Source organism: Ursus americanus, unplaced genomic scaffold, assembly GCF_024610735.1.
Source record: "Ursus americanus isolate L20-20 unplaced genomic scaffold, mUrsAme1.1.p SCAF_99, whole genome shotgun sequence".
NCBI classification, from domain to species: Eukaryota; Metazoa; Chordata; class Mammalia; order Carnivora; family Ursidae; genus Ursus; species Ursus americanus.
Window position 1 is genome coordinate 139875 of NW_028273681.1, and position 6000 is coordinate 145874.

Consider the following 6000-nt stretch of genomic DNA (forward strand, 5'->3'; position numbering starts at 1 on the left):
CAAAGAGCACATTTGCATGATCTTCAAGTTCACTGCTGGAGAGACTCTAAATAATAATCAGGCCATAAAGCCAGAGAAAGGCATTTTAGATTGCCATATAATTTGCACTGAGAACTTTTGAGAATTCCAATGGAGGCTGAACATCAGTAATCCTTCTTGGATAATAATGGAAATAATTAGGAAGGCTTCAAACAGCCTGTCTCTGTAAAAGTTTAGTGTCCTAAATGTGAGAGAGCAAGAACATTGAAAGTTGTTTAATGGCTTTTTGAACAGATCTAATCAGGCAAGTTTTACCCTCTGACACAAATTGGGTCTTGGCTGATGAAAATTGAAGCTACTGTTGCAAGGAACATTCAGATTCTTGCATACTTTTTACCTGCTTGAACAAACCATAGAGGAAAGTAATGATATACCTGCCTTAAATCACTTGGCCTTTCAAATTTGATATGCATTTAGAAGCAAACTGGAAATCTTTTCAAAGTGAGCAAAAAGAAAATATTTCAAATGTCCCTACATATTACTTTTATAACTCTTTCATAAGCCACTTACATAGTCAAGGCAGAATCTTAATTATACTAGAAAAATTAAGATAATTAAATAGAAGTGAACCTAAAATCTGTTTCTGAGATCTACTTTTATATCTTCCATTGAATTATTGTGTATCTTTGGGATACTTTCAACTAAACATGTTTACAGAATTTCCATGTTATTCTACTCCAAGATAGTATTTATCATCATTCAGAAGAACAAAGTCAACTTGAGTTAATGTAGGGAAGTCACCTATTCCAAAATTTGCTTATTTTTTTTCATACTATTGACAACTTTAGAAGTGTGCTCTTGATTTGTGAAAAAGACAGAAATAATATCAATATTAACTCATACTTGACATAACTCATACCCAATCCAGAAATCTTACAGAGAGCATGAAATAACCTGGAAAGGGACCATTTCTGAGCATTGTGGTTGTTCTGGAACTTAAATAGTATTTTGAAAAGTGTTGCTAACATTAATTAATGCTTCATTTTACACATTTAGGAGTTCAGATCTATGAGAAGGACAAATTTTAAAGTCTTAAGAGAGCTACCCATTTCAACTAATCTATGCTAGATATTTGACTACTATACTTCAAGCTGTCTAATAAATTTGGATGATATGTTGTATGTTCAAATTTATTACGAACATTAAAAAGTTGTGGACACCACTCACACAAACTAACTCAAAATGTATCAAAGACTTTAAGATCTGAAACCATAAAACTGCTAGAAGAAAACAGGAAAAAAGCTCCTGGACATGGATCTTGGCAATGATTTTTTTTGGATATGGTAGCAAAAGCATAAGCAACAAAATAAAAAATAAGGAAGTGGGACTACATCAAATTAAAAAGCTTCCACACTGGGGTGCCTGGGTGGCTCAGTTGGTTAAGCGGCCAGCTCTTAGTTTCGGCTTGGGTCATGATCTCAGGGTCTTGGGATCTGCTCCATGCTCAGTGGGGAGTCTGCTTGAGGACTCTCTCCCTCCACCCCCTCCCACACTCGGGGTCATGCTCTCTCTTTCTCTAAAATAAATATTTAAAAATAAATAGAAATGAAAAGTTTCCATACAGCAAAAGAAATGATCAACCAAATGAAAAGGCGGCTGCAGAATGGGGGAAAATATTTACAAATTATATCCAAAGTATATAAAGAACTCATACAATTCAATAATAACAAAAATCCTCCAATTAAAAAAGGGCCAAAGACCTACATAGACTTTTTTTCCAAAGAAGACATTCAGATGGCCATAGACACATGCAAAGGTGCTCAACATCACTCATGAGGGAAAAGCAAATCAAACCCACAGTGAACTATCTTCTCCTCATACTTGTTAGAATGGCCATCATCAGAAAGACGAGTAACAAAGGCTGGTGAAGATGTGGAAGGAAGGCAACCTCTGTGCACTGTTAGTGGGAATGTAAACTGGTGCAGGCACTGGAACACAGTATGGATGTCCTCAGAAAATCAAAACTAGAACTACCATGTGATCCAGAAATCCCAGTTGTTGGTATACATCTGAAGGAAGTGACATCACTGTAGAAGCGATATCTGCCTCATGTTCATTGCAGCATTGTTTGTAACAGCCAAGACATGGAAATAATGGAATGTCCATCAGAGGTGAATGGATGAGCAAAATCTGGAAAATGTACACACACACACACACACACACACACACGGAATATTCAGCCATAAAGAAGAAAATCCTGCCATTTGTGGCAACATAGGTGAATATTGAGAGCATTATGCCAAGTGAAATAAGTCAGAGAAAGACAAATACTATATGATGTCATTTACTCGTGGAATCTAAAACAACAGCAAACAACAACAACAACAACAACAAAAACAAAAACAAAACAGAGAAAGATCAGATTTGCTGTTACCAGAGGTGGGGATGGGGGGGTTGGAATGAGGAGAATTGGAGGAAGTTAATGAAAAGAAACAAACTTCCAGCTATAAGATAAATAAATACGAGGAATGTAACATATACAACATGATGACTATAGCTAATACTGCTGTACGGTATATTTGAAAGCTGCTAAAAGACTAGATTCTAAAAGACCCCATCACAAGGATAAAAACATTTTTCTTTTCTTTGTGTATCTATGTGAGCTGATGTTAACTAAGCTTTATGTGCTAATCATTTTGTAATATATGTGGGTCAAGTCATTATGTAATTTATACCGTTCTGTATGCCAATTATCTTGATAAAACTAAAAAAAATCAAATTTGTGGAAATGGCTTTCTATGTGCTCTAAAAACTAAGATATTTTTGTAGAATCACCTCAGTAATTTTCAGCAAGACACTTACTGGAAATATTCAGGTTGAGAGTTATCTTTATGCTTTTTCTGATAAATAATAGTTTGTCTTTGAGCACATCTTTCTTTTCTTCCTTCTGAAAATTGTAGGCAGAAAGATGAATAATTGATTTTTAATAGACTCTGTGTGCATGTACATGTGTGTAAATTTCAGTAACATCTGGTTTTAGTTTCTAGGAAAAAGCTAATACTGGTGAAATCAGTAAGTGATACAGTGGTGTTCCTATCTGACATGGGATGTCAATGGAAAGCTTATTGGATTAAGCAACTCTTCATGGAAATACACACATCATTGTAAATCTACTTAGGGAAAAGATAGTGAAAGTAGAAATTATTATCATTTTTCCCATAAAAACCAGTTCTCAATTTACACTTGCCATGTTGCTAATGGGTCTTGGGAAATCTTAAAATTGAAATGAAATATTTACTTCATTTTTCTATTTGTTGTTATTTTAACAAATTCCAAGTTTTACGTGGTGCTTTATCTTCCTCTTAAATGTGACTTCTTCATGGCCTCTCTGTTAAATTTCATTGTTTAAGATTGCCTTTTAGCCCAATTTTAAGAGTTGTTGTTATTTTGTAAGCTATCCTTTGCCTTTCTGATGCTACTAAGTATCTTCGGAATATCAGAAAAATGTTGTCCTTCTTTAGCTTTTGAGTTATACTCACTTGAACAAAAAGCCATACAAAAGAATTTCAGAAGCATAGAAATACACCTTAAATTATTATGCTGTTTTCAAGTTATAATAAACTTCCTTAACAGATTTAAAATTTCACCATCGGGATGACTCTTTTGAGCAAGTAAGAGGTTTTATAGCCAGAATGCTATTATTCAAGTATTATCGATAATATATATAGGAACATCTTTATAAACTCTCAACCAAGATAGCCTAGTCCAACTGTGGGCAAGTCTAAGAACTAGAAAGCTTTTTGATATTTTGAACCTACTCTTAAATTTTTCATTTTCTTTCAGAACTCTGTCATTCTCTTCACTCTTCTTTCTGTATTCTAGTGTGTTTGATTTTGACTACTGTCCAATTTCCTTATTCCTCTGTCACTATCTTGAAACTTTGTTCAGTACACACTGACATCATTTTTCACTCATCAGTATTCTTCCTTCTGAAATTTGTCCTTCTCCCATCAATATCCAAACAGAACTCTCTAGAACCAAACCTAAACTTAACATCTTATATAAAAATTAACTCAAAATGGATCATAGATCTAAATGAGACATTTAAAAAAACGCTATAAAACTTCTAGAAGAAATCACAGGAAAAATTTTTCCTTTGCTTAGGTTAGACAAGGAGCTCTTAGACATGACACCAAAGGTACAATCCATAAAAGAAATAAAATAATATAGACCATCAAACTTAAAAACTTTTGCTCTGTTGTGTGATCCCTATTAAGAGGATCAAGGTCTATTTAGAGTATCAAGTTTGTCATTGACACATTATCAAATCACATATCTGAGAAACAATTTTTATCCAGAATATATAAAGAATTCTCTAATCTCAGCAATTAAAAAAAAATCAGAAAATAGGCAAATCATTTTAACAGATATTTCTCCCAAAAGGGTATAGAGATGGCAAATACACACGAGAGAAAAGATGTTCACCATCATTAGTCATTAGGGAAATGCAAACTAAAGCTACAGTAAGATACCATTGCATACCTATTAAAACGGCAAAAAAATTAAAAAATACAGTATCAAGTGTTGACAAGGATAGAGGGCAACTGGATTTCTCAAACATTGTTGATGAAAACGTAAAATGTCATAGCCATTCTGGAAAGCAGCTCAGCTGTTTCTTAAAGTTAACAACCACGATACAGCCCTGCCCTCCTGGGTTTCTATCCTAGCGAGCTAAAGTATGTTCAGTCACTTTATAGTAGCCAAAAGCTGGAAAGCACCCAAAATTCAACTGGTGAATAAAGTGTGATACAACAAATACAAAGAAACAAACTAATGATACAAAGAATGATTTAGAAGGATGTCAAGGATTTATGCTGAGTGCAAAAGCCAATCTGAAAAAATTGGATATGATATGATTCTGTTTCTATAACATTCTTGAAATGGCAAAATCATAGTGATAAGTAGTCAGTTGCTGCCGGAGGTTAGGGTTGGGAGGAGGACAGAACTGTTAATGGGTAACATAAGGGAGTGTCTTTGTGCCCATGGAGCCGTTCTGTACCCTAATGGTAATATGTACCATGTGGTGATGCTTCGACAAATTTACACTTGGTATAAAATTTCAAAGAACTATACACATAAAAGAGAGCAAAAGAAGAGTGCATTTAAAATCTATATAAAGTATATTTGCAAGTTAAGGGTATTGTGCCAATGTTGGGGCACCCGGGTGGCTCAGTTGGTTAAGTGTCTCGCTCTTGATTTAGGCTGAGGTCGTGATCTCAGCGTCATAAGATCAAGCCCCGCATTGGGCTCCACTCTGGGGGTGGAGCCTGCTTGAGATTCTCTCTCTCTCCCTCTCTCTCTCTGCCCCTCCCCCAACTCGTGCATGTGCACTCTCTCTGAAAAGAAAAATTAAAAAAAAAAAAGTATTGTACCAATGTGAGATTCCTGCTTTTGACCATGTACTGTGGTTATGGAAGATATGATCATTGGGTGAAGCTGCTTTAAAATATACCAGAATGATCATTACTATTTTGAAACTTCAGGAAGCCAACATATTTCAAAATAAAAAGTTGCATTTAAAAGAAAGAAGAGGGAATTGGGTATTTAGGGACAATTAGAAGTCTGTCACACTCAATAAAAAGATTTAAGGTCTTGAACAGGATTACAGTTTTTAAATTTCATTATTTTCCTAACACTATCATAGCTTAAGCAAAACCGCATTTAATAATATATGAATCTAGAAGAGAACCAGGTGATTTAAAATTAAATTTCCAGCTAAACATCTTAGGATGTTAAACCATAGTTTATTCTTAAATTTCATTCTTAAAATTATTAATGTCAATTAAAACCAATATATTAAATTACTTTTAGTTTATGACAAAAGTAACACTTCTTAAGAAAAATCAGTTAAAAACTTCAGTATGCTTTTATTAATTACTTGAATAATAAAGTTTCAGGGAGATCACTTAGATTCTAATTTATCATATTAGTCCTTATCAACAAAGATTTTCAAAGAAAGAA